The sequence below is a fragment of the Panthera tigris genome, chromosome D2 (genome assembly GCF_018350195.1).
Source record: "Panthera tigris isolate Pti1 chromosome D2, P.tigris_Pti1_mat1.1, whole genome shotgun sequence".
NCBI lineage: Eukaryota > Metazoa > Chordata > Mammalia > Carnivora > Felidae > Panthera > Panthera tigris.
This window is the reverse complement of record NC_056670.1, coordinates 68,125,831-68,153,750: the sequence shown is the minus strand read 5'-3', so window position 1 is coordinate 68,153,750 and position 27,920 is coordinate 68,125,831. Positions and strand designations below refer to the sequence as shown.

The 27,920-nt window shown below is 39.4% G+C and overlaps 1 long non-coding RNA gene across 1 annotated transcript; it reads right to left on the bottom strand.

Moving 5' to 3' along the window:
- Positions 1 to 353: 353 nt before the first annotated feature.
- LOC122231918 lies at positions 354 to 27,820 on the bottom strand. Its single transcript, XR_006209210.1, has 5 exons — positions 27,522 to 27,820; positions 21,394 to 21,467; positions 12,640 to 12,711; positions 5,129 to 5,217; positions 354 to 794 (listed from the first exon to the last, which is right to left on the bottom strand). It is a non-coding gene; the product is annotated as an uncharacterized LOC122231918 (long non-coding RNA).
- Positions 27,821 to 27,920: the final 100 nt, after the last annotated feature.

Here is a 27,920-nt window from a genome sequence, read left to right as displayed (position 1 = left end):
CTAGCTGCCCCCAGACAATAGAGTTTTATCACACCAAATCACCACTACAAGAATCATTGCCAATGTTTCCCCAGGATAAATAAGCTGCTTTTTGACTAAGCTTGCCTTTCATGGTAAATGGTTAAAGACCTGTGTGTCTCATGTCATTAACAAGTGAGCGGATAAATACTTCTATTCAGTAATTTTCTTTGCTGATACAGACAGTTATAAATTCACATAAGTGAAGGAGACAGTTTTCATTTAGAACCCCCACTCAGCATTTTGTGTTACTGATGCTTGCCAGATAAAATAAAATACAACCTCTTTGTTTGCTTGGCAAGCAGCTAGATTTGTTTATTAGGCACCCTCCCATTTTGGTGTTCTTTCCTTGTAACTGGTGCTGGAGTCACTCTTAAGTCAGAACATTCTTAACTCAGGAGCAAGTTGACCTCCTAGGATTGACCTTATAGGATTGCACTCCTTCAGTGTAGACAGAATTCTGACAGAAAGAGACTAGCATTCAGCTGTCTATGTGTGGTGCTCTGCAAGATCCCCTCTATAACTGTAATTAGATTTGAATCTGGAAAGAATAAGAACCACTGACCACCAGGGGAGGAAAGGACTGTAAAAAAGGTATGTTATATGATGGAGACAGTTGGTCCAAGAACAGGAACATGCCTTGCCTGAGGTCACACAATTAATCTAAGTTGGAACAAAAGAAAAAGTCCATATACCAGTCTTCCAAGAGATGTGATTCCCTCCACCAGCCCGTACGTGCGTTCTTTTGGGTTAGGGTATCAGTTTCCACACAGGACCTATTAAAAAGAAAAGGCTGCTTGGGAAGAGAGAAACTTAATGTGTTCTCCTTCCACTTAAGCAATTAACAAGAGTTTCTTTATCTGGGAAATTACCAGTGACAGCTCAGCCAAAAAAATAATGTGGAACCTCTCTGACTTCTGTTGAGGTTGGATTCATCCCAAACTTCTGAGACTAATGCCAAGAGAATAAACCAAACCCTGGGAGCTATGACCTTGCCTAGTACTTCCCTTTGCTTGTCTGGGAGTCTTCTTCAATTCCTGCACCATTTGGCACTTTTGAGCAACCCCCTCCTTTTGGATTTTTTTTTCTGTATAATGATCCCTTAGCCTCCCTGTTTCTTATTTCTCTTCCTTTTCAATCAGAACTTCCCCTTACCTTGTATTTAATTCTGTTCTGGATAAGGGATGTTTGAGAGAAACTCAGCTGCTCAGCACATAGTCAGCCCAGCTTCTGGATCCACATTGACCTTGTGCCCAGCTTTAATGACATGTACAGTGACCAAGTCTCTGACTGATGGATGGAAAACAATGAGATAGTCTCAACTACCTTTAAAAGGGTTCAAATTCAGGGTTCTGCCTCACTGAGGATTTCCCTCCACAGGAAATTGTGTGGCTAATGATCTGGGCGTGCCTCTCTACCTGGCCGAGTCCGCCCTCAGCTTGAAAGACAGATGGCCAAGGTGGATGGAGCTGGAGGAGGTAAGTAGCTGAGAAGCCAGAAAGTCCCATGCAGGGAATTAGAAGACAGGTTTTAATGCCAAATGTCCTTGGCCACCCAAGGCCAGGAAACTCAGAGCATGCCGGGCAACTACCAAAGGGAAATATATTTTTGAAGTCTATGCTAGAAGACAGAGGACCCAGAGGTTGCCTTTAGCAAGAGAGCTGTGAAGTCTTTTCCAGCCATCTCCTCTGTTTCTAGGGCTACAAATGAGGCTGATTTATGAGATGCCAATGACCTGCCATGTAAAAGGGGTAGATAAAAGAGAAAAATATATCTGAAATCAGTCTTCGGACACCTGATTATAGCTTAATTTTTCTGTAGACATGTATTTTCTTTTGGCACTCCTTGTTTCTAGCTTAGGCTAGAAGGTTTCATGCTGATAGGAAAGGCCATCTGTTTGGAGAGGTTATTGTTAATATTTGTTTAATGTTGAGAGCTAGACGGCTCACTTTGATAAACTCCAGAGGTTTGTATAATTCAGCTGGCAATCTGACAATCTGGTCACCTGAGGATCTTGAGACAAGACACAGGTAAGCAAGCAACACAGTCACTTATCCATTACTGACCTTTCAGTGTGGTTTTTTATATTTTTTGAAGGATAGAACAAATGCAAAAGTTGTGTCTTAGTCACTTTTGGCTGCTATGGCAAAATATCATTGACTGTGTGGCTTAAACAGTAAAACATTTTTCACAGCTCTGGAGGCTGTAAAGTCTAAGGTCAAGGTGCAGGTGGAGTTAGTAACTGGTGAGGACTCTCCTCCTGGTTTTCAAAGAACCACCCTCTTGCTGTATATTCAACAAGAGAGAACGAGAAAAAGAGAGAGAGAGAGAGAGAGAGAGAGCGCGTACACACTCTGGTTTCCTTCTCTGCCTCTAAGGGCACTAATCACATCATTGGTGCTCCACCCATATGACCTCATTTAAACCAAATTCCCTCCAAATATCATCACACTGAGGATTAGGGCTTCAACCTATGAACATTTAGTCCATGGCAAGGGGTTCAGAAAGCCTGAGGGAGGCAAGCAGGAAGTAGCTTTTTGAATGCTGAATTCTGGTGGTGTTTTCTGAAGCATCTCATCTCATTTCAGATTTTGCCTAACTGAAGAATCAGATTCATTTCTCACAAATCAAATATAGTCCTATATTGATGATCTGTTGCTACAGTAGTGCACTTTAATACTCAGTGGCTTAAAAAAATAATCACCTATTGGTTATATGTGAGGAAATCAGCTATGGGAAGACAAGGTGAGTCCCTAGAATAACAATTTACGTTATGCTGGGTTAGACTGCTCTCCTGGTCTCAGCTAGGCTCCCTCACATGTCTGAGCTTGATTGGCTATGGCTGCTCTTGGATAGCCTCAATGGAATGGCTTCCGTGACTGGGGCCTCTCTCCATGTGTCTTTCACATCCCACTAGCAGGCTGGCTCAGGCATGTCCTTACAGAAATTATGGAGAATCAAAGGTGAAAGCAAAAAAAAGTACAAGTGCTTTCACAAGTTTCTGCCTGCATTAAGTTTTCTACTGTTTCATTGGTCAAGGAGAGAGACATGGCCAAACTGAGAGTCAGTATATGAGGACATTTCCAAAGGCATGATACATGCAGACTGTTAATCATAACAATGAATGCAGTCATTCTACAATAACATGGGAATATCCAACTTCTTGTATAGTAATACTGCCAAATCCTTACCAGTTGGAGGATATGGATGGCATTTAGACAGATTGCACCCCTGAGCAATTTGGTCTCCGCTGCACTGAACACGGTAAGGCTAGTTTTCCCAAGAGAAAAGAGTTTCCTGCCCACTCTTGCCTCCCAATGTGACTCTAATTGACTTTCAGTCCTAGCAGCAGCACCTGATTGCTGGAGCAGCCACTCTATAGTCAGAGCCCAAAGAAAGAGCCCTTTATCACTTTGTATAACTTTAGCTTCCTTTTCTGTGTGTTTGAGAGAGATGAATGTTCAAAGAAGCCTAAGGATGAAGGAAACGTTATTAGGGTTCTCCTGAGAAACAGAACTAATAGGTGTATTTTATATTCATATATAAAATCTGCTATGTTATATACCATGTATAATAATTATATATAATAATATATATTATTATATGTGTGTAAATAGAAATATTATAAAATCAAAAGAGAGAGAGAATATATATATAACTGTAGAATAAATCACTTTATAAAAATGAGTTGATTGGTTTATGTGATTATGGAGTCTAAGAAGTCACACATTGGGGCGCCTGGGTGGCTCAGTCGGTTGGGCATTCGACTTCGGCTCAGGTCATGATCTTGCGGTCCGTGAGTTTGAGCCCCGCGTTGGGCTCTGTGCTGACAGCTCAGAGCCTGGAGCCTGTTTCAGATTCTGTGTCTCCCTCTCTCTCTGACCTTCCCCCATTCATGCTCTGTCTCTCTCTGTCTCAAAAATGAATAAACGTTAAAAAAATTAAAAAAAAAAAGTCACACAACCCACCATCTGCCAGCTGGATACCCAGGATACCTGGCAATGTAGTTACAGTCTTAGTCAGGAGGCCCGAGAATCAGGAAAGCTGATGGTATAAGTGCCTGAGGGCAGGAGAAGACCCAGCTCAATGGGAAGGCAAGGAGAGCATATCCATCTTTTCTCCACCTTTTTATTCTACTCAGGCCTTTACTGGATAGGATGATGCCCAACCACACTGGGGAGGGCAAGATGCTTTACTCAGTGCACTATTGCAAATGCTAATCTCACCCAGAAACACCCCCACAGACACACTCAGAAATAATGTGCCCAAATATCTGGGCACATCGTGGCCTAATCAAATTAAAACATAAAATAAGCCATCACAGGAATAATAAGTGGAAATTGGAAAGTGAGAAGCAGACTACCTTGTAAGTTCCCCCAAGACTCTATGTGTTTGAGGCACAGATTACCAGAGCAAGGAGGGACCTTCAAGGTCACACCCCCAGCGTCCATGATCTCCATGATGTGTCACAATAAAACACTCAAGGGAATCTCAACTCTTGGGTTTCAGCCTCTTAGAGTTTGCTGCTTATATTTTAGCCTAAATGACATATGGGAGCAAAGTCGTGGCAAGGTGTAGGTGTCCACAATATTGAGGAAGAGAGTTCGTTATACATCCTGACTTATTATCTCTCACTCTTCCTCCCCACTCCATACAGGGACCTTTAGAATTGGCATACTATTAGATGCACCATTCCTAGTGTCTTTCCAATTCCTCTTTCCCAGTCTAGACAGAGTTGGCTTCATCCTTCTGCTCTAACTTGCTACTCTTCCAGCAAGCACAGAGTCTATTCTGTCTTTGTTCCTCTCACTTGGTCCTCTTCTTCCACTCCTTTCTTGCAGGGCTTAGACTTCACCTCTCTATTCCCAGATAAGCATCTCTTGGCTATTTCCCCCATTTAAAGCAGGTGGCAGAGTAACACAGTAATATATTTTCATCCATAGACTTGAGCAAAGTGGATGCAGGGTGGAGAAAGAAAGGAATATTCTTTGTGTATTAGGGATTTGATGTCACTGAAATTCATTAATGCCATGTCAGAAATTATTTAATACATCCCTCACTGCTTTGTGGAATAGGAGCATAAAATTCAGTCAAGTGAGGGATTCCATACCTAGATATTTGGTCAGTTTCCCAATTGGGCCTGGACTCAAGTCTTCTGACTTCTGACTTCTGACAGCAGATGTCTTCTCATCTCTGAAACTGTTCAAGCAAGAGACTTACAACCATTATATTGAGGAAAGATTGGATTAATTGGCCCCTGAGGTTCTTTCTAACCCTGAGATTCAGAGACAATGAGTCTAACCCCTCAATTTACAGATGAAGCATCCAAGAGAAGTTAAACAAATTGCCTACACCCCATTGGCCTTGAAGCTAAAATGCAAAACTAGGTCTTCAGTTCCCGTTCAATGTTCTTTCTGAGCACTCTTTGTCTTAGGTGCGTCTCACCTAGAAGAGAACCACTGTCTTGGATTCTTCCCATTTCCTGAATCTAAATGCCAGAGCGCAGAAGAGAGATCTTGTACACCTTGTTTGCCTTTGTTGGATTCGTTTAAGTTGTTCCTGGGCCAAAAACCCATTTTTCAATATTTCCTGTAAAGTTGCCCAGAAGCACTGAGCCCTAGTTATTTGGATCATTTAAAGCAATTGATTTTTTTTCTTCATTATTTTTCTTGTTCTTTCTCAATTCTTTCAGAAGACTCCAAATGAAAACGCAAAGAGAAAAGCAATTTTGAAAGAATTGAACATCTTCAGTTCCTTTTTCAGATAATGGTTTTCTCATTCCTAGCAATATTCTTTATATTCTTTAAATAAATACAACTAAAACTTTCTACCAAATATCCTCAATAGTGAAGAAGAGTGAGCCTGTACTTTTGGAGGTCTGGAGATAAACTCTACATTCTCCCCACTTACCTTGAAATTTCCTTGAAGCCTTTATCTTTCTTTAAAAATGAGAATTTCACATTCAATTCTCCAATCTATGCATTTTATCTAAAGTGTTTCAAATTATATTCCATGGGGGCTCCTGGGTGGCTCAGTCAATTAAGTTTCCAACTTCAGCTCAGGTCATGATCTCCCAGTTTGTGAGTTCAAGCCCGGCATCAGGCCCTGCGTTGACAGCTCAGAGTTTAGAGCCTGCTTAGGATTCTGTGTCTCCCTCTCTCTCCGCTCCCCCCTCCACCCTGCTCACAATCTCTCTATGTCAAAAATAAATATTAAAAAAATTTAAAAAATAATTTATATGCCATGAACTAAATTTGATTCTGCAGGAAGGCTCACAGCTATACTGCAACCTATCCTTTTGGCATTGTAGTAAATATGCTTCATTAAAGAAGTATGGCTTTAGGGGTGCCTGGGTGGCCCAGTTGGTGTAGTGTCTACTCTTGGTTTCAGCTCAGGTCATGATCTCGCAGTTTGTGGGATCAAGCCCTGTGTTGGGCTCCACACTAACAGCAAGGAGCCTACTTGGGATTCTCTCTCTCTCTCAAAATAAATAAATAAACTTAAAAAAAATATGACTTTACACACACAGTAGAGATGGATATTGACCTTCCCAGCTTATCCCTGAAAACCATAAAATCACTAAAGGATGAATTCAATAACTGCCAATATTTAATCTCCCTCAAAGAAATTAAAATTACACTCTGCCCCACTAAAGAATAACACTTTCCCCAATATGCATTTTATAATACAATGTTTTAAAATAATAAAAACTAACATAAAACTATTGTTTTATGCATAATCTCACTTCATCCTCACAACTTTATACGGTAAGAACAGTATTAGCAGCTCCATTTACAAATAATGAATTAGAGCCACAAAGGAGGTAAGTTACCCGCCCAAGGTCACATAATAAGTAAAGGGCTGGAGGCGGGGGTTGGGATGACACCCAGTATGTCTCAGAACCACCACACTTTCTGGCTTATGAGTTTCTTCTAGTTTTTGGCAAATATTTGCTCCTCCAGTTGATATACCTCCCTCCCCAAGAGTGGATGTTCTAGAAGCAAATCCTATGACTTGTGTTCCACAAGACAATTTGTTGTTTCTTATCTGTGCCTCCAGTGTAGAAAAAAGCAAAAGAAATCCATGGCCATTTTGTGATATCTTTTGCATTTTTAAGAAAAAGGAGGACATTTGTATCAAAAACAAAAAACAAATCACACAAAAATAAAAATGCAGTGACTCAGATACTACAGGGAATTAACCCTGGAAATACTCAAACTGACAAGGATGAGGTCAGAGAGAAGCTACAGGGAGAAGACCCATTCATTATGGAAAAGGCTTCTGGGGTGAGAATCTTTCAAGTTGCATTCTGTTCTTTCCTTGCTTTTGCACTGTGCATCATCTATCTGCCTGCATTCCCTTCTAGTATTTCTTTAATTCCTTCAGATGCTCAGCCATGTTTCCTGGCTTGTGTCATTGAAGGCTGTCTTAGCCATTGGGAACAAAGATGGTGCTATCACTTTGATCCTCTTCTTGCTAGAGGCCACTATAATTTTCCCCAACTCTATACCCTTGACTATGGAGATGTCTGGCACCATACCAGCAGCACCTCAGAAAGGGAGCTTTGGTTCTTTTAGCTCTGGCTCTCTAACAGTCATGGAGCTTCTCATCATCCTACTTTGGTTTCCCTTCATTCAACAGTATTTCTTAAACATCTACTATGTGCAAACCCTGACTGGAAACTGAAGAGAAGATGGTAAGCAGAACAAATATGCTCCCAATATCTGGAAGAAAGGGAAACCCAGTTAACAAATATGCAAATATATGAAAACTTAAACTGGACAAGTACAAAGAATATGCATGTATGACTGCATTTAGCAGGTGCACCTGACATCGCCTGAGGGAGTTGGAAAAGACTTCTGCAAAAACTGAAGAATGAACAGATGTAAGTTGGGTGAAGGCAGAGGGAGCACAGAGCATTCCAGGAAAGAGAAGAGCACAGAAAACCCTTGAGGCCAGGATGCAGAGACCACAAAGAAAGGAGATATAATATGAGCATACAGAGTTGGGCAAGATCATGCAGAGTCTTCCAGGTCATATATATGACTTTATCCTAAAAACATGGGAAAACATTGAAGTAGTTAGTGGTGGGAGGGAACTGAATGTCTCATGTAAACAGAGTTATGGTCTGAAAAGATTACTCTGGTCTCAGTGGGGAGAATGAATTAGAAGGAGGGCAATAGGGGATTAAGGGAAATTAATTAAGAGGCTATTAAAGATGTTCAGACAGAAAGGCATAGATTGACTATTGACATTGGAGCTGGAGAGAAATGTTTAGATTAGAAAGATATTGGAGTATAAATTCCATAGGAATTGTTGCTAGATTGAAATGGAGGAGTAAAGAATGACCTCTACTTCCTGGCTTGCATAACTGGATGAATTGTAGTGCCATTCATTGATACAGGGACCATCAAGAGAGGGCCAGGTTTGGAGATGAAAATCATGTTCAGTTTAAGACCATTTTTTTAATTTGGAGCAACTTTGAGTTTGAAATAAAGGCATTAGGTAGACAGTCAGATACACAGGTCTCCAGTTTAGGAGAGAACTCCGAATCAGAAGGATAGATTTGAGAGCCATTGGCATAGAGAAAATAATTAGAACCATAAACAAGGAGATTACCTAAGATGCACTGGAGTCAGATTGGGGTCAGACTGGAGTGGATGAAGGAGTGGCTAAGAGATAAGGAAATAAAGACAGCAAATATAGACAACAGTTTTGAAAAGTTTGGCTGTGAAGGGAATATGGGAGACAGGATGATAACTAGAACAATATGTCGAGTCTTTCCCCCACCTTGGCCTTAGCTACCATTCTCACTTCTTGACTTCAAATAGTTCCTTGTGTGTGTGTGTGTGTGTTCATGTGTGCATGCATGGGCATGTGTTCCTGTGAAGATCTTTACTCACCTTCTGTTTTCTGTGTTCCTGGCCATAGTTCTAGGTGACTGCCTACCATGGTCCCAAACTCACTCATGACCCCTCTTCCCACTGGCCTTGTTATTGGATCCCACGATACCAGATCTGGAAGTTTTACAGAAATTATTGTGCATGTGTCTTGAGTGGAGGGATAAGAGGGAAGAGTTGGGTTGATCCCAGATTCTTGACCTTTCTGTCATCAGTTGAATTCAGTCTTACAGCTGGAATATGCTGGAAATCATAGCCTTCACTGTAACAACAGATAGCCTTTACTGAATTATTACTATATGCCAGGGGCTGTGCTGTGTTTCACACAGATCTCATCTTTTAATCTTCACAACTATAAAGTAAATACTATTATCATCACCCCCATTTTACAGAAAAAAGCCTCATGGATAAGACTTAGAGATATGAGATGGTTTGCCGAACACCACACAGAGCTGAAGTGGTAGGGACCATGTGTCCACTCAGACAAGTTCTAGAACTCAGGCTCATCACCACACTGCTCTACTTCCTCTCCATCCTCCCATCTCAGAGCATTTAGATGGATTATCTTCCTTAGGTCTTTGAAACAGCTATATCCTTGTGTCCAGTCACAAAAGTAACAAGTACCCATGAGATTTCTGATAATTTTGATTTATAGCTGAGTACAGGGAATGATGTTTACTGGAAAGGGTGCTGAATTAAGAAGAACTGGCACTGACTGTTGATAGCTGTGTGGTCCTGGGGGACTTAATTCACATTTCTGAGCTTCAATTTCCCATTGGTTAATTAGAAATAATACTCACTGCGTGCTGAAAATGAGCAAGGCATTTTCATATCCATTGTCTCATCAAACCCTTACCTCCCCCCAAATCCCATGTGAGGTAGTTATATCAATATTCCCATTTTATAATTGAGCAAATGAGTCTTATTGAAGTAAATACGTGGTACATTTCTCTGGACATAACACCTACCTGTGTCCAAGGCCGGTCCCTTATGCCTGCCTGCAGAATCTGCCAAACAAGCTCCCATCCATGACCCTCTGGGAAGTTTTCAAGCTCTCAGTCCTCCCAGCCACCTCTTTCACCTCTTCAGTCAACAGTTAATAACTGAGTTCCCACTCTGTGTGAGCCCCTGTATCATTGGGGGAAAGGAGACTTTCTCAACACCTTTTGAAGCTGGTATGATGGACAGCTTGGTAGAGCTGTCATCTTTTTAGGGAAGCTGAGTCCCTCCTGCTACGTCCACTCCATCTCAGTGCAGCCTGTTTTTATTTGCATGTCTACTAGGTCTCCTGCAGAAGGGAAAGGAGGAGGATGTGGCAGCGGATGTACATCAGGGAAGGATCATTAGTCCATGCTAATGCTGTCTGCATAGAGATGGCCCACACACTGCACAGTGGGCCTGGGGCCCTTGGTGTTCACTCAAGGCATCCAGCTGACCAGAACCTCTACTCCATGGGCAGAATGAGTCTGATGATTATGGTTATAAGAGGCTAATAGCAAATGTGGTCATTAAAAAATCAGTCCCAAGCAAGCACAACTTCCAAATGGTAAGAAAACAAGGGCTGTTTCTTGTGGTGACATTATTTCAACCTGGAATAACACTGTCATGACCACAGGCAACCATCACCCTTAGAAAAGTATTTGTCCTTAGATATTCACATGTTAGTTCCCTCTTGAGGCCATGCGTATGGAGAGGTTTCCTCCCCGTGGTGGGGCAGGAGCCTACTGGAAAGAGCTTACACTCAAGGCGTGAAGCCTTGATGCAATATCCTCTTCACCACTCAGATGCTTCTGACTTTGACCAGCTTCCATCACTTCTCTGTCCTGATGATGTTAACAACTGAAGTCGCTTCCCTGTCTTTCCCAACATCCTTCAAAACCAACTGCAGGAAGAAATGTGGGGGTTTATTTGTCCCTTTTCAGGTTTTTAATTGCCCAAATTCCATATGACAGTACATCCAGCCAAAACCCTAAAGCAATTTTAGAGATTTCTCAGTAAGATTAGAATATGTGCCTATTTGTGTCTATATTCTTACATTGACTGCCACGACTGCTTTGAAAAAAATTTTGACTCTGACAGGGCTCTAATTAATGACAGAATGTTAAAGTTCACATCAGTGCCAAGCCTTTAAAATTAATGCAAATTTAACTTTAAACAAGTTTAGGTGAAAATGACCTGAAAATAATTGATGGGGGTAAATTGCTGATTTTGTTTTCTTCTCCTAGCCTGACCTTTTTGGCTATTCAAGAATTAGTAGGAATTGCAGTCAAGTAAAGACGATATCAGCATTAAAGGACAACTACCCCACATGCCCACCCTTCCCTTGCTGGAGAAGCAATGGCTTCCCACTAAAGCCTTTGGGTGTTATCCAAAAAATCTTCCAGCCTAGAACAGCAGTCTGTCTCCAAGAGAGCTTTATGATTTGCCCTCTTCGTTTTTCACTCCAACCTTAATACACACCTGCATACACAATACTTAACCTGGATTTGGTAACTTCTTACCCTTCCCTTCCCTTTTTCTCCCTTTTCTGTATTTCCATTTTCTTCCTCCTTCCTTTATATTATGGCAAATTTTACTTTAAGTTTGTCCTCTACAGCAGATACCTGAAAAGACTGATAGTTGATTCTGCTAAAAATATTCCTTTTTGCATTTGTATGCATACATGTATTTGATGTTGCCTTTTCAGTATTTCCCACCAGCGTTCCATGATTCTCCCTTATGAATGGCACATGAAGAGTTCTCTATACTAGGCAAGATACAACTTAGGATTCTACCTGAAGGTTGGTGTCATCCCTTTAGATAAATATTCTTGTTCTTTAGAACAAGATTCCTAATCTGCTTTCTTGGTGTGGAGCTCTATGGTAGGCACCCCAACACTCCTTCCACCATACCCCCTATTTTTTCTTGCATATTTTTCCTCTTAATCTTTTCTATTAGGTCTGTGGACATAGGTTGAGTATCATTTTGACAGCCCAGGCCACTGTTATTAAGCAGACAGAGAATTGATGGGTGGTTGGTTGAAATCCTGCATGTTGGAGCTATAGGAAATACTGTTTCATCAATTCAGTTATCAGATGTTCTCAAAAAGCATATGCCGACCCAAGGAGCTTTACACAGTGTCCACATCATCCATTTTGCTTCCTTGTCATGATATGCTTTGGCCCCTCTTCTATATATATTTGGAGCTTCTTTTATAGCCAGGAAAACCCTGTCAGCTTGAAAACTTCCCAGGTCCCAATAACAAATGCAGAAACTTTGCCTAAAGATATTGGGAACTCCTCTTGCAAGATATTCACTCATATCTAAGAGAATTGTGTCCTCTCTGTTCTTCTCTGACCCCTTTGTCCCAGCAGAATGAGGATTCCATGCATTTTCAAATTTGAAAATTCTGAAACTTCTCAGGAAGTTCTCTTGAAAGCCATTGCCTTATCTTCACCTACAAACCATCCCAATATATACCAGAAATCAGGTCCCTGTACAACATGATTGTTGAAAACAAAACCAGCCTGGAAAAATCTTACCTCTAGTCTTGACTTGCTCATTGTGCTATTCAGATCTTAGCTTAAATATTACTTTTTCAGAAAAGGCTTCCTGACCCTCCTTCCTTCCTCCCTCCCTCTCTCTTTCTCTCTCTCTCTGTCTCTCTCTTTCTTCCTATCTATCTGTCTATCTCCCCAAAGGAAAGATAATTCTATGAAAGCAAGGACAGTTTTTGCTTTACCTGCTGTTGAATTTCCAGCACTGCATCAATGCGTTCTTCCTGTGTAACAAACCGTCTCTAAAAGTTAGTGACCTAAAACAACAAACCATTTAATTATTTGCTTATGGTTCTGTGGGGCAACAATTTAGAAGGGACTCCAATGAGACAGTTTTTCTCTGCTCATCATGGTGTCAGCTGGGTTCACTTAGGCATTTGCTGTCAGTTTATGGTCACTGGTCAACTCATAGACCTGGGGGTTGGCTGATTGTCAGTGAGACCAATGACATAACTGTGTGCTCCTCATCTGGTAGACAAGCCTGGACTCTTTCATATGGTGGTGGTCACAGGGTTCCCAAGAGCAACCAGAGAGGGTGAACTCTAATGACCAAGCACTTTCAACACCCTGATTGAGGGCGCCCGCGTGGCTCAGTTGGTTAAAAGTCTGATTTCAGCTCAGGTCACGATCTCGCTGTTCACGAGTTCCAGCCTGGCATCAGGCTCTGTATTAACAGCTCAGAGCCTGGAGCCTGCTTCAGATTCTGTCCCCCCCCCCACTCTCTCTGTCTCTCTCCTGCTCATGCTCTGTCTCTCTCTCTCCCTCAAAAATAAATAAACATTAAAAAAAAAGTATGTTTAAGACCCTGATTGCATCATACATGCTAATATTCCCATTGGCCAAATAAGGTCACATGTCCAAGTCCAGATTAAAGGAGTGGAAAAAATACACTCTTTCTCTTCATGGAAGAAGCCTCAAAGCCACATTGCAAAGGGCCTACAGGTGGGAAAGCAGATACAAAGATGGGATAAATTTATGACTATTTCCACAATGTATAACAAGTACATGGTGCATGGTGGGCACTCAATAAATACTTGCTGAGTAAATGAATGGATGAACTAGTGAAAAATGAACTCTCCAAATCTACCAGGTAAAATCTCAAGTCCCCACATGGGTTCTAGTTCCTGATACTAAGTATCATGTTTATCAGGCCATGGTTTCTGCCCTTAAAGAGTTCATGATCTAAAGCAGTCTGAAGTTCTGCCTGATTTTATCCTCTGGAGTACGTGCTTATAAGAGTTCCTGTATCCACAGTGACGGATACACTTCAAAGAGAAAAACATGCATGCCTTGGACCACATCACCAGAGGCACAAACCTACCAATCTGGGAGATGAACAACCATGAATTCAAAGTCAGTTGTCAATGGGCCAGGTTTTTCTTTTTGAATCTGCAGTAATTTGTATTTATGTCCTTAAAGCCGTCTATTTGTATATATACAGAATAGAAATTCAAATGACAGGAATCCCTCTATGTTACAACAACCCTGTGATCTCCATCATCTTCTCACATTTTGCAGTTGAAGACTCATGATAGGTCAGGTCAGGTTTAAAACTTATGTCACGCTGCCACCCTACAAAGATGCAGAACATTTGGATAAACAAAGAGACAGATTGGGGAAAGCCTTTCACTGCTTAGCATTTCAAAATTCTTCCCCTCTGTCTCCGCATTCAAATCTTACTTACCTGTCTTACGCGGAAATCTTGATGCCTGCATCCTTTCCAGATCCTGATAAAAATGATCTTCAGACTAGCCACATTTCCCTCTTAATTGGATTCCACAAGTGGACCCTTATTTGAAGGTTTTAGGGAACCCTTTTTGCAGTCCTACTGAGAGCCAACAAAAGCAGATAGCTGCACTGCAGGGTGTGGCTTAGATATGTAGCAATAGAGGCTTCCTGATATTGAACCCCCAGAATTAGACTCCCCACCTCGTTGCAAACTTTCCTGCACAGCCAGAGTCCTCTCCTCATGGGGACTTGCTCTAAACATTAAAATCAGGATGAGCAAACCAGAATTCTAGTTTTTCTTTCTTTCTTTCTTTCTTTCTTTCTTTCTTTCTTTCTTTCTTTCTTTCTCTCTCTCTCTCTCTCTCTCTCTCTCTCTCTCTCTCTCTCTCTTCTTTCTTTCTTTCTTTCTTTCTTTCTTTCTTTCTTTCTTTCCTTCTTTCTTTCTTTCTTTCTGAGGGAAGTTAGGATAAGAGTGGAAAATTAAGAGAAAGAGGCCAAAGAGGTTTCTCTCATCCCAACACCTTGAACCCACTGTATATTTTCTAAGGTTTGCCTTGGAAGATCCAGAGTTTTCATCCCTAGTTCCCCAGAATAAAATGCCCATGCTGCTTAAGTATCCTCAGCTACACCAAACATACCCATACTTGTGTTGGATATCATTGTCTTAGGTTTGGGATTCAGAAAAACTTTGAGGCTTTCTTGTGCTTCATTATCTGAATTGTTCCTTGTTCCTGAATTGTTCAAGTCTTTCTCCTGCCAGGCTGCAGCAGAGAGTGAAGAAGGCAAGAAACCCATGGCTGGCTGACATCATTTTTGGCCGCAGCCACTGAGTATCCCAATTGTGCTTTGAACTCCAGACTTCATCTCGCTGAGGTCCTTAGCTAGACTGATCAGTCAAGCCAGGATTTATAGAGACGCTTCTCTGCACCAAGTGAAATGCAAGCACATAGAAGTGTTGCTAAATTTGTAGGGATGGCTTTCATCACGCTCCCCTGTGCTGTGTGATTTATTATGAAAGGGGGACAGACGTGCCCATCCGCCATCTCACTCACTAAACTGACAAGGATAGCATTTCCAGGGATGATATTAACATTTTAAAATAAAATTGTCACCTTGTTATCTTAAATGTATCCAGAGGAATCTAAATACTTTAGCAATGGGATATTCACTCTCCTCAGTTTAAAACACACATACACACAAGAATAAGTTCTTTAACAGTTGGAAATTTTACATCAGTCCCTTTTCTCCTTGAATTTAAATTCCCATTCCACTTCCCACACAGAATTTCATCCTAATGTAATGTATTTTAAGCTTGAAACTGTTTTATAGAAAACCCTATTATGCTTTTCTGCTCAAAAGTATTACATATAAATGGATATGTAACTTTTTATTGCCTGTGAGCATAAGGCTGTATTAACTTTTTTTCTGTGTGAGATACCATTAAAACTATTATGGTGTACATTAGTCAAAACAACAAATATATTGTAAATTATGAAAACTATTTTTAAACAAATAACACACATTGTTATAATGGGGCAGGATTCAACATTAATTCATTTCCCTCTCTTTTTGTCTTTAAAATGTGAACAATGACAAGCCATATTAAAGATTTCATATAACAATACCACTCAATTCTTTGAGCTCTTTCTGAGTTACATACTAAAAATCACAGGGATTTATCACTAACAATAATTGTTAATGATCTATTTATTGACAGCTCAGATTGAATTGTCCCTTAATTTATTGAAAACAAATTTTATTGGAAACTCTCCTACAAAAGGGTAGATTTCTAAATTATTAGTCATTCACTTTCTCCACACCAATAATAGCATTTCATAATGTGTTTGTTTAGTGCCCAAGAGGTTTCTACTCCCTTGGACAATGCTTCTTCATGAGAGTTAGAATAGTAGGAGATGTGTTTTTCTTTTGTAAAGCTGGGGGAGAAAGAAACGTCAGCACTATCTCACGCACTTTAACAGGGAATCTTCAATCTGAAGATTGATTTCCATAAAACTACACCTGCCCTGATAACCAATGTTATTCTGATAAACCTATTCTTTGAAACAGAAAAGCTCAGATTTGCAGTATTTGCTGAGTTCTATCTTAATTAATATTTCCATGATATTAATCTGAGATGACTGAACTGCAGAGATGGGAACAGATGCACATCAGCCAAGAACAAGATTTTCTACTTACAGAGTTGTGTTGAGTCCCCAGATTAGTTGCTTATAGAATTCTGCAGTCTCAGAGTTGGAAGGGACCCTATGGAACATTGGCTTCTTTGTCTATTACTTGCAGGAATGCCCCTCCATAATATTCTCTAGAGGTGAACATATAATTTCTGGTGAAAAGTTCCCAGAAATCTTGGCTTTTGCCATCACAGCATGTTTAATTCCAGTTGAGACCAGTGTTAATTATTTGCTTTTTCTTTACATCAGTCAAATTCCATTCCGTGTTAATTTCAACAAGCTCTTTCTGATATGCCTTCTGAAGGCTTCAGAATAAATCTAATCCTCTTTCATGGGGCAGACTTCAATTATTGGAGGATTTTAATTATAATGTGGTCCCCCTCTTAACCTTTCAGTGTATAAAGCAAGAATCAATGCATGCAGTGATTTACATTGGGGTGCACGGGCTATGAAAGTCCTTCTTCATTGAAGGAAGGCCCTCTGATATTGTTTATAAATACACTATTTTACTTTTGGCATTGAAGCATTAACCCTCTGCATAGATGGACCGACACTGATATAAATAGATCCATGATCATACACAGGGGAAGTTAAGAAGCCCTGTTACTTCTAAATCATATGTAAATCATTAATTATCCCCAAAGCATATCTATTTTCTATATAGACAGATACCCTCTTGTCTTTAGTTAACTGACAGATGCTAGTAAGTTCGACAAGTTCATCAACTCGTACAGAATCATCTTCTTGGAAAGGATTGGATCCAAGCAAGTCTGAATGGGTTATGACTGCCTATCCAGGTTTATAACCTTCTTTTTGAGTTCTTAAATAGGATCATTTACATTATGAGTCTTTGTTTTCTAACTGGGTTTCCAGCAGGCCAGGGCAAGGCAAGAAAAACTCCTAATAGCATGGCAGTCATGAAATTGTATCTCCTTTGAGAGTAGAAATGAAGTGGTAGGACTGAACGTTGCAGTGATGAAGAGAAATGTGTATGGATTAGGGAAGGCTCTCTGAGAAGGTGATTCTAGAAGCAAAAAACTTCTGGGTATTTTCAGTCAAGAGTAAGATCTGAACAACATAAGAGGTCATGTGGATAAGTATATCTCAGTATATCTCAGTCAGTAGAAGCTTCAGTTAAATTTGTGGCTGCTGCCACTCTACACAAATAAGGGGAGGTAGACTTTATTTCTTGGTAAAGTGAGAGACTGTAATAAGTGATATGGATCACTGATGCCCCTTGTACTGTTGGGTAAAACACCCAAAGTTTATCTTGATCTTTAATGTATAAATAGAGAGGTGAATGATAACTAATGAGACCAAGGCTAGCAAGTTTTCAGAGGGGTCCTTTCTGTGACAGCAGACAGCTTCAAGAGAGTTTTTCAGGGCAAAGACTCATTGTGTGTATCATCCTTCACTTGATTAGATAGAAAGGGAAGCCAGTTTGGAAGTGTTATGAATCAGTCTATTTATCATATAATACCAAATAATTATTTAAGTTGACTGCTGATAATTAGGCCCAGGAAAGTCACATATAGCTTATAGTCTTTGAGAGGAAAGAGTCTCTCCATTTTGCATTATGTCGTGGCCTAGATAATGTATTTGGGTATAACAAAACAGAAAGTAATTCTTAGAGATTGCATCCCTCATATACTAACACTGTTAACAAATGGAGGGGATCAATTATGCAAGACTTATAATTTAGAGAACATAACAGATCATCCACACATTATTTAAGAACAGAGTCCTGAGCGATTTGGATACTTCTAAAGCTACAGTTAAATAATTCTAAAAATTAAGAGGGTACTTTGTAACTTCTGGAGGTGTGTGTGTGTGTGTGTGTGTGTGTGTGTGTGTGTGTGTATTTATTATTGATTCCCCCAAGTAAATGCAAATAAATATGTGGGTCTGTATGCCTCCTCCCTTTCCTACAATCCCAGACCCTAAAACCATCAATCTGGAAGACAGCTGCTTATTCTACAGTGAGACAAATCAAGTTAATAGGCGTATACCAAAGACAATAAAAAATTAAAATACCAGCTTAGGTATGACTTCAATGCAAAGGAAGCAGAGTGTTCATCAGGAGTAGGCCTTACTTACCTCACCAGCCATGGGGCCCCAGAGAGGGGAAACATCAAAGTCTTTGCTACCCTCTGTTCCCATTCAAGTGGCCAAGGCTGAGTAGAAGTGCATTCCTAAAGCCATTTGATTGTACCAAAAACTTTGGAGGAAAATGAACCAGAGCATGGTTAAGAGAAGCCTTTATTCAAAATTGCATGAGAGAGCTTCAAAAGAACATTATAAATGAAAAGCAAAAAGTACATAGATTTTTAACAGCTTTTGCAAGCCCTCTTGCAGAAAAGTTTAGCCCGTTTGGGGAGTAGTTGGACAAAAAAAATGGTTCTAAAACCAGAGGGAAATTGTTCTTTCAGATGAGTTGCCTTTGGCTGGGCAACTTAGATTAACCAAGTGGGGTGGAGTATCACTGTTAGGGGCTAAAGTCAATTACAAGAGGGAGTAGGGAAAACAACCATGGGGAACAAGAACCATAGAAGAAATTCTCAGCCTCTTGAGAGTCTCTTACACTCCAAACACAATCACCTTCTAATTGAGGATATGCATTTTGTAATGTGGCTATTCAATCATACAATTCAAGATTAGAGCATATGATCTCTCTACCCAAAGTTGTAGTTAACCACTTGGTTGTAAAAGAAAGCATTATCATTCCCACTTACAACAGCTTTTGTTTCCTTGTGGTTCTCTAAATCGTACTAACATGAGTTTCTCATTCCCTTTGTTATATAATAAAGGCCAATGTGCCTCACCTTTCCAAAATAGCTTCATCATACTCTTCATCAACTGTGGCAGACACCTCTGGTAGCTCAAGTTCACCTCTTGGTCCACCTCTGATTCTAGCCTCTGCTATGAATGGTTCTTGGGAACTAAATCTGACCTCATGAGGACTCAAGCACAAGACACGCAGTTTTTCTCTTTTTCTTTCTTTCTTTCTTTCTTTCTTTCTTTCTTTCTTTCTTTCTTTCTTTCTTTCTTTCTTTTTTTCTTTTCTTTCTTTCTTTCTTTCTTTCTTTCTTTCTTCCTTTCTTCCTTTCTTCCTTTCTTTCTTTCTTTCCTCCAACCCTCCCTCCCTCCCTCCCACAATCCCTCCCTCTTTTTTTTATTTTCTTCTTTCTCTCTTTCTTTTTCTTTCTTTTCTTTTCTTTCTTTTTTTTCCCCTGGGGATATTCCAATTATAAGTCTGCTTATTATACAGACAAATCAACGCCCTCAGTACCAACCTTAATCAATGTGTGATGGGAACCAGAAGACAAATGTAACTTTCTGTATGTTTCTTAGTGGGTACTAAGGAACTGGGCTTCTGTTACTTATAGGTGTACTTTAGAAAATGCATTCTTAGATTGACTGGCCTTACTTTCCTAGTTCACTTTACCTCCTTCCTGCCTCCTGCTTCTTGGGTAGTTTATGCCCAAGTCTTTATCTCAGACTCTGTTTTGGGGAGAACCCAAACTAAGACATCAATGAAACATAATATATATTAATTTAATGATTATTAAACATTTATTGAGTACATAATATGGATCAGACAGTGTTCTTGATGCTGAAGATACAGCAATAAATGAGACAGAAAAAAAATCCCCTCCCTAATGGAGGTATGAGAGGAGAGATATCGTATGGTATTTTTCTTTCTCTGATTGATTTATTCAATCAGAGAATAACTTCACTCATATGTGGAATCCAGGAAACAAAACAGATGATCATAGGGTAAGGGAAGGAAAAATAAAATGACAAAAATAGAGAGGGAGGCAAACCACAGAGACTCTTAAATATAGAGAACAAACTGAGGGTTGCTGGAGGGAGGTGGGTGGGGGCTAAATGTGGGGGAGGGGCATTAAGGAGGGCACTTGTTGTGAGGGGCACTGGGTATTACATGTAAGTGATAAATCACTAAATTCTACTCCTGAAACCAATACTACAATATTTGTTAGCTAACTTGAATTTAAATAAAATCTAGTAGAAAAAAAATCCAAAAAAAATTCAAAATAACAAAAAACACAAAACACTCAAGTTAAGAATGTAAATTCTGTACAATCTCATGAAGCTTATATGTATATCCCTTCTATTTCTTCCTAGTCTTGCCACAAGCTAGACTACCTCCCTTCTCTATCTGCATTCTATAGATCCTTTAAAAAAATGAAATGAAATTTTATTCTGATGATAAGAGTAATGTAGGTCCACCACTGAAAATTTAGAAAATATGGAGAAAGTGCAGAGAAGAAAATAAAAGCAAACAGCTACCTCAGCCTAGAGGTGATTCATAATTATCATGTTAGTTTAATATCTTTCCAGGAATTTAAAACTTGTTATAGTTTAAAAATACATTTAAATACTAACATAGTAAAACTTAACACCAATATACTAAGACAATATATCAAGTACTGTCTTGTCACTTTTCTTTTTCAGATTTTTCTTGGCTCTCTTAATCTATTCGTCTTTTTCAGAGGAACTTTATAATCGTTTCCACAACTCAAAAATAACCATGTTGCTGGTGTGCCTGGCTGGCTCAGTCAATGCAGCATGTGACTCTTGATCTTGGGGTTGTGAATTTGAGCCCCATATTTTAAAAAATAAAAAATCTTTAAAAAACATGTTAGGATTTTGATTGATATCCATTAAAATCTATAAACTTATTTGGGTATACTTGATGTAATAATAGCCTTTCTACCAAGGAACCAATGTATAATTTTCCATGTATTCAAACCTTAAGAAAATATCTATAGTCTCCTTCAAATAGGTTCCAAGTATTCTTATTAAATTTAGCTCAAACTCTTTTGTATTTTTATTGGGAAGCCTTTCCATTATATTTTAAAATTGGTTATAAAGAAAAGATAACTGTTTTGTATATTTGTAACTATCCAGTTTCCTAAGCTTTTACGAATTCCAATACTTTTTCAGCTATTCTCTAGAGGTTTCTGGAAGATAGGTAGATTCAAGTGAGACTCCACATACCTCAAAAGCTTCTTTCTTTTTGCTTCTGTATCCATGCATTATCTTACTTCTCCCAGAAGATATGGCCGGTTAATCTGATCGGTCAAGATCCAGGACTGTTGATTAGATACACTAACAATGGAAATAGTCTAATGTCCCTTTTTCTGTGTGTTATATTTATCCGATTTTGGTTATCAGGTTATACTAATATAAGGGTTTTGCTTATAAAAAGACAAACTGGGAATCTTTCTATCTCTTTTTATGAAAGACTTCAAAGAACATGGATATTGTCTGTTCCTTAAAGAATCCACCTGTTGAATTTATTTGGGTATATTAAACATCATAGAGATGTTTTGGTTTGGTTTGTTTTAATTGGGGGAATGGGAGAGAAAAGCTTCCTTGATTACTGTCCAATTCCTTTTTTCTAATGAAGTCAATTTTGATCATTTATATCCTCCACAAACATCAATTTTAGTCAAACATTTTAATGACATATAAAAATAATTTTAGGGGTGCCTGAGTGGCTCATTCATTTAAGCATCTGACCCTTGATTTTGGCTCAGCTTATGATCTCAGGAATCCCGAGATCAAGCCCCACACAGAGCTCAGGGCTGACAGGGTGGAGCCTGCTTGGGATTCTCTCTCTCCCTCTCTCTCTGCCCCTCCCCCACTTGCATGCTCTCTTTCTCTCAAAATAAATAAATAAACTAAAAAAACTAGATTTTTCCTACATGTTATGAACACTTTTTAATTTCTTTTAAGTTTATTAATTTTGACAGAGAGAGAGAGAGCACGCGCGCGCGCGAGCGCAGTGGGGGATGGGCAAAGAGAGAGAAGGAGAGAAGCCCAAGCAGGCTCTGCACTGATAGCATGGAGTCCAATGCAGGACTCCATCCCAGGATGATGGGATCATGACCTGAGCCAAAATCAAGAGTTGGGCACTTAACTGAATGAGCCACCCAGACACCCCCTCTTTTTCATTTCTAATGGAAGATAGCCTTACCACCCCACTCTCTTATTTTCTCTCTCCTTTTTCCTCAAGATACATACATTTCATCAACATATGTGATTATTACATAGAACTGCTTTTTTGTTTATTAATGATTCTCTCTGCTTTCTAATTCATTCATCTTTTTCATTCTTTTCTCCTACTAGAGAATAGTTTTTAATATTCTAACTTTGTGATTTTGATAATTATTTCCTCTATATTTATTCTTTGGTATATAAACATAAAAGTATCTATGATAATGTAATTTCCTTTGAGTGTGGCTTTGATCACATCTCATAAATTTGATATGTGGAACTTTTATAGTAGTTATTTTCTAAATGTCTATAACTGCAATCTTCATTTCCTCTATAATCTGAAGGGTTTTTTTTGTTTTTGTTTTTTTTAATTAATTAATTAATTAATTAATTAATTTATTTATTTATTTAATATATGAAATTTACTGTCAAATTGGTTTCCATACAACACCCAGTGCTCATCCCAAAAGGTGCCCTTCTCAATACCCATCACCCACCCTACCCTCCCTCCCACCCCCCATCAACCCTCAGTTTGTTCTCAGTTTTTTAACAGTCTCTTATGCTTTGGCTCTCTCCCACTCTAACCTCTTTTTTTTTTTTTTTCCTTCCCCTCCCCCATGGGTTTCTGTTATGTTTCTCAAGATCCACACAAGAGTGAAACCATATGGTATCTGTCTTTCTCTGTATGGCTTATTTCACTTAGCATCACACTCTCCAGTTCCATCCACGTTGCTACAAAAGGCCATATTTCATTTTTTCTCATTGCCACGTAGTATTCCATTGTGTATATAAACCACAATTTCTTTATCCATTCATCAGTTGATGGACATTTAGGCTCTTTCCATAATTTGGCTATTGTTGAGAGTGCTGCTATAAACATTGGGGTACAAGTGCCCCTATGCATCAGCACTCCTGTATCCCTTGGATAAATTCCTAGCAGTGCTATTGCTGGGTCATAGGGTAGGTCTATTTTTAATTTTCTGAGGAACCTCCACACTGCTTTCCAGAGCGGCTGCACCAATTTGCATTCCCACCAACAGTGCAAGAGGGTTCCCGTTTCTCCACATCCTCTCCAGCATCTATAGTCTCCTGATTTGTTCATTTTGGCCACTCTGACTGGCGTGAGGTGATATCTGAGTGTGGTTTTGATTTGTATTTCCCTGATAAGGAGCGACGTTGAACATCTTTTCATGTGCCTGTTGGCCATCCGGATGTCTTCTTTAGAGAAGTGTCTATTCATGTTTTCTGCCCATTTCTTCACTGGGTTATTTGTTTTTCGGGTGTGGAGTTTGGTGAGCTCTTTATAGATTTTGGATACTAGCCCTTTGTCCGATATGTCATTTGCAAATATCTTTTCCCATTCCGTTGGTTGCCTTTTAGTTTTGTTGGTTGTTTCCTTTGCTGTGCAGAAGCTTTTTATCTTCATAAGGTCCCAGTAATTCACTTTTGCTTTTAATTCTCTTGCCTTTGGGGATGTGCCGAGTAAGAGATTGCTATGGCTGAGGTCAGAGAGGTCTTTTCCTGCTTTCTCCTCTAAGGTTTTGATGGTTTCCTGTCTCACATTCAGGTCCTTTATCCATTTTGAGTTTATTTTTGTGAATGGTGTCAGAAAGTGGTCTAGTTTCAATCTTCTGCATGTTGCTGTCCAGGTCTCCCAGCACCATTTGTTAAAGAGACTTTTTTCCATTGGATGTTCTTTCCTGCTTTGTCAAAGATTAGTTGGCCATACGTTTGTGGGTCTAGTTCTGGGGTTTCTATTCTATTCCATTGGTCTATGTGTCTGTTTTTGTGCCAATACCATGCTGTCTTGATGATGACAGCTTTGTAGTAGAGGCTAAAGTCTGGGATTGTGATGCCTCCTGCTTTGGTCTTCTTCTTCAAAATTACTTTGGCTATTCGGGGCCTTTTGTGGTTCCATATGAATTTTAGGATTGCTTGTTCTAGTTTCGAGAAGAATGCTGGTGCAATTTTGATTGGGATTGCATTGAATGTGTAGATAGCTTTGGGTAGTATTGACATTTTGACAATATTTATTCTTCCAATCCATGAGCACGGAATGTCTTTCCATTTCTTTATATCTTCTTCAATTTCCTTCATAAGCTTTCTATAGTTTTCAGCATACAGATCTTTTACATCTTTGGTTAGATTTATTCCTAGGTATTTTATGCTTCTTGGTGCAATTGTGAATGGGATCAGTTTCTTTATTTGTCTTTCTGTTGCTTCATTGTTAGTGTATAAGAATGCAACTGATTTCTGTACATTGATTTTGTATCCTGCAACTTTGCTGAATTCATGTATCAGCTCTAGCAGACTTTTGGTGGAGTCTATCGGATTTTCCATGTATAATATCATGTCATCTGCAAAAAGCGAAAGCTTGACTTCATCTTTGCTAATTTTGATGCCTTTGATTTCCTTTTGTTGTCTGATTGCTGATGCTAGAACTTCCAGCACTATGTTAAACAACAGCGGTGAGAGTGGGGATCCCTGTCGTGTTCCTGATCTCAGGGAAAAAGCTCTCAGTTTTTCCCCATTGAGGATGATGTTAGCTGTGGGCTTTTCATAAATGGCTTTTATGATCTTTAAGTATGTTCCTTCTATCCCGACTTTCTCAAGGGTTTTTATTAAGAAAGGGTGCTGGATTTTGCCAAAGGCCTTTTCTGCATCGATTGACAGGATCATATGGTTCTTCTCTTTTTTTTGTTAATGTGATGTATCACGTTGATCGATTTGCGAATGTTGAACCAGCCCTGCATCCCAGGAATGAATCCCACTTGATCATGGTGAATAATTCTTTTTATATGCTGTTGAATTCGATTTGCTAGTATCTTATTGAGAATTTTTGCATCCATATTCATCAGGGATATTGGCCTGTAGTTCTCTTTTTTTACTGGGTCTCTGTCTGGTTTAGGAATCAAAGTAATACTGGCTTCATAGAATGAGTCTGGAAGTTTTCCTTCCCTTTCTATTTCTTGGAATAGCTTGAGAAGGATAGGTATTATCTCTGCTTTAAACGTCTGGTAGAACTCCCCTGGGAAGCCATCTGGTCCTGGACTCTTATTTGTTGGGAGATTTTTGATAACCGATTCAATTTCTTCGCTGGTTATGGGTCTGTTCAAGCTTTCTATTTCCTCCTGATTGAGTTTTGGAAGAGTGTGGGTGTTTAGGAATTTGTCCATTTCTTCCGGGTTGTCCAATTTGTTGGCATATAATTTTTCATAGTATTCCCTGATAATTGTTTGTATCTCTGAGGGATTGGTTGTAATAATTCCATTTTCATTCATGATTTTATCTATTTGGGTCATCTCCCTTTTCTTTTTGAGAAGCCTGGCTAGAGGTTTGTCAATTTTGTTTATTTTTTCAAAAAACCAACTCTTGGTTTCGTTGATCTGCTCTACCATTTTTTTAGATTCTATATTGTTTATTTCTGCTCTGATCTTTATTATTTCTCTTCTTCTGCTGGGTTTAGGCTGTCTTTGCTGTTCTACTTCTATAATCTGAAGTTTATTAAGAATGATACTTTAGAATTTCCAGGTTTTTTAAATTAAAATGTTTATTATTAATTTTCATTTTCATTGCTTTGTCTAGTTATCATCCAGTTTAAGAACATCTGCTTCTTAGAATGGTGGAATTGGCTGTAATTTCTCTGGTATCCTTCATTATTCTACCTCTGAGTAATCCTCACTTTCTCTGATCCCCTATCATACTTAGCTTGGATTGCTTGATGTCTTTGTTTGTTTTTTTTTTTTGTTTGTGTCTTATGTCTGTCTCTCTACCTCCGTAAGTAGTAAAAGCAACTTGAGGATAAAGCTCACATTTTATAATTCTTTGTATCCCCCATAGCATCTAACACCTCAAGCATATTAAGTAATCAATAAATACATGTGTACCACTTTATATGTCGGGGAAAGTAAGAGGGATACAAAATGTAGAGGGATCAGAAACCTTGCTAAGTAACTATATGGTTAGCCATTTTACTAAAATATGTTCACGTTATTCATTCTTCTGTCCTGAAAAATATTGCTCTCCTGGCAATCATCATGGTAACTAATGTGATTATTAATACTGACCATTTGTTGAGCACATGTACATTCTAGGCACTGCTTTAAGAACTTTATATGCTGCATCTCATTTCATAATCCTCACAACAGATCTCACAGGTAAATATGATAATTGTCTTCATTTCCCAGATGAGGAAAGTGAAGCTTAAGGCCAAGACTGTGCCCAGGATTTCCCAGATGGTGAACATGAATCCTGGATCGATTGCGCCTCTGGTCTGTTCCTTCTACTTCTGGTCCGCACCAGTTTCTGTAAATTTATTCTCCTGGTCACTTGTTCCTTCCTCCTTTTAGTCCATCCCACATTCAAATGACTAAATGTCTGCTGGTCTATTTTGCCAGAGCAGTACTAAAAGACAGTAATATAAATGTGAAAAAAACATGGCCCCTGCTTTTGGTGACCTTCCAGAGTCCAATGGAGCCTTTTCTTTGACATGCACCACGCTTTAAAATGTTACAGAATGTGCTAATTGTATCTGGGCTTCCCTGCAGTTCCTCTGTTTCTCTGTTCCCTGCTCTCATGATATTCAGGTGTTTACTTCAGGGTTCAATTTACCCAAGCGGATCCTGGCTGCCAAAACTGGGGCAAGTGAAGTCATTGTATGTTCTTTGTATGCGCAGAAAGAACCCAGGGTTTTAATAGTCTTTCTCCACCCACCTTCAACTTGGTTTCCCTCAGGACAATAACATCAGCTTTAAAGCCAAAGACAATTATGACAATGTTATTATTTCACATGGGGAAAATTGATGTTGCCAGCCTGAAGAGGTGCCAGACTTCTGAAACTCACACAGAAATCACTCTTGGAGGAAGGGAAGACAAGTTTCAGAAACGTTTTATGGGAAAGAAACAATCAAGGTCTTTGTTTGCTCAGACTGCTTGGTCATTTGGGTTCAGAATAGGCTTCACCGAATCTCATCCATAAGATCTCTCCTGCCACACACTGCCATCCTCGCACCTGGCTCAGAGCCTCCACAAATGCCACACCATCGCAAGACTGACACCATGCACTGCCTACAGTAACAGAGATTGCAACAGAGGATAAAAATGAAGGAGGGTCTGAGGGAACCTACCTTTCTGATGTGAAGTCTTCACAGATTTCTAATTTTGCTAAGAGATTTCAGCTGGCCAGATCATCCTCCCCACAGTCATTGCCATCTCATAATTTTCTGTCCCTTCACCTTACTTTTTTTCTTGCTATCTAAAACTCTAATAGTGATTTGACTATTTATCTATGTGTAGTTTTTGTCTCAATGAAAAATAAGGCTGTTACTTTGGTTTATTACTGTATCTGTAATGTTAGAATGGTGTCCAACATACAGCCTGTTATAAATACCTATTTGTTCAATGATTGAATCTGATATGTCGTCATGACCAGACAATACTTCTGTGTTCATTTTATTTAGCGCCACCTTCTCCAGCTCCTTCATCATCACAATCATGACCTTTACCATCATCACTATGTCAGCGGT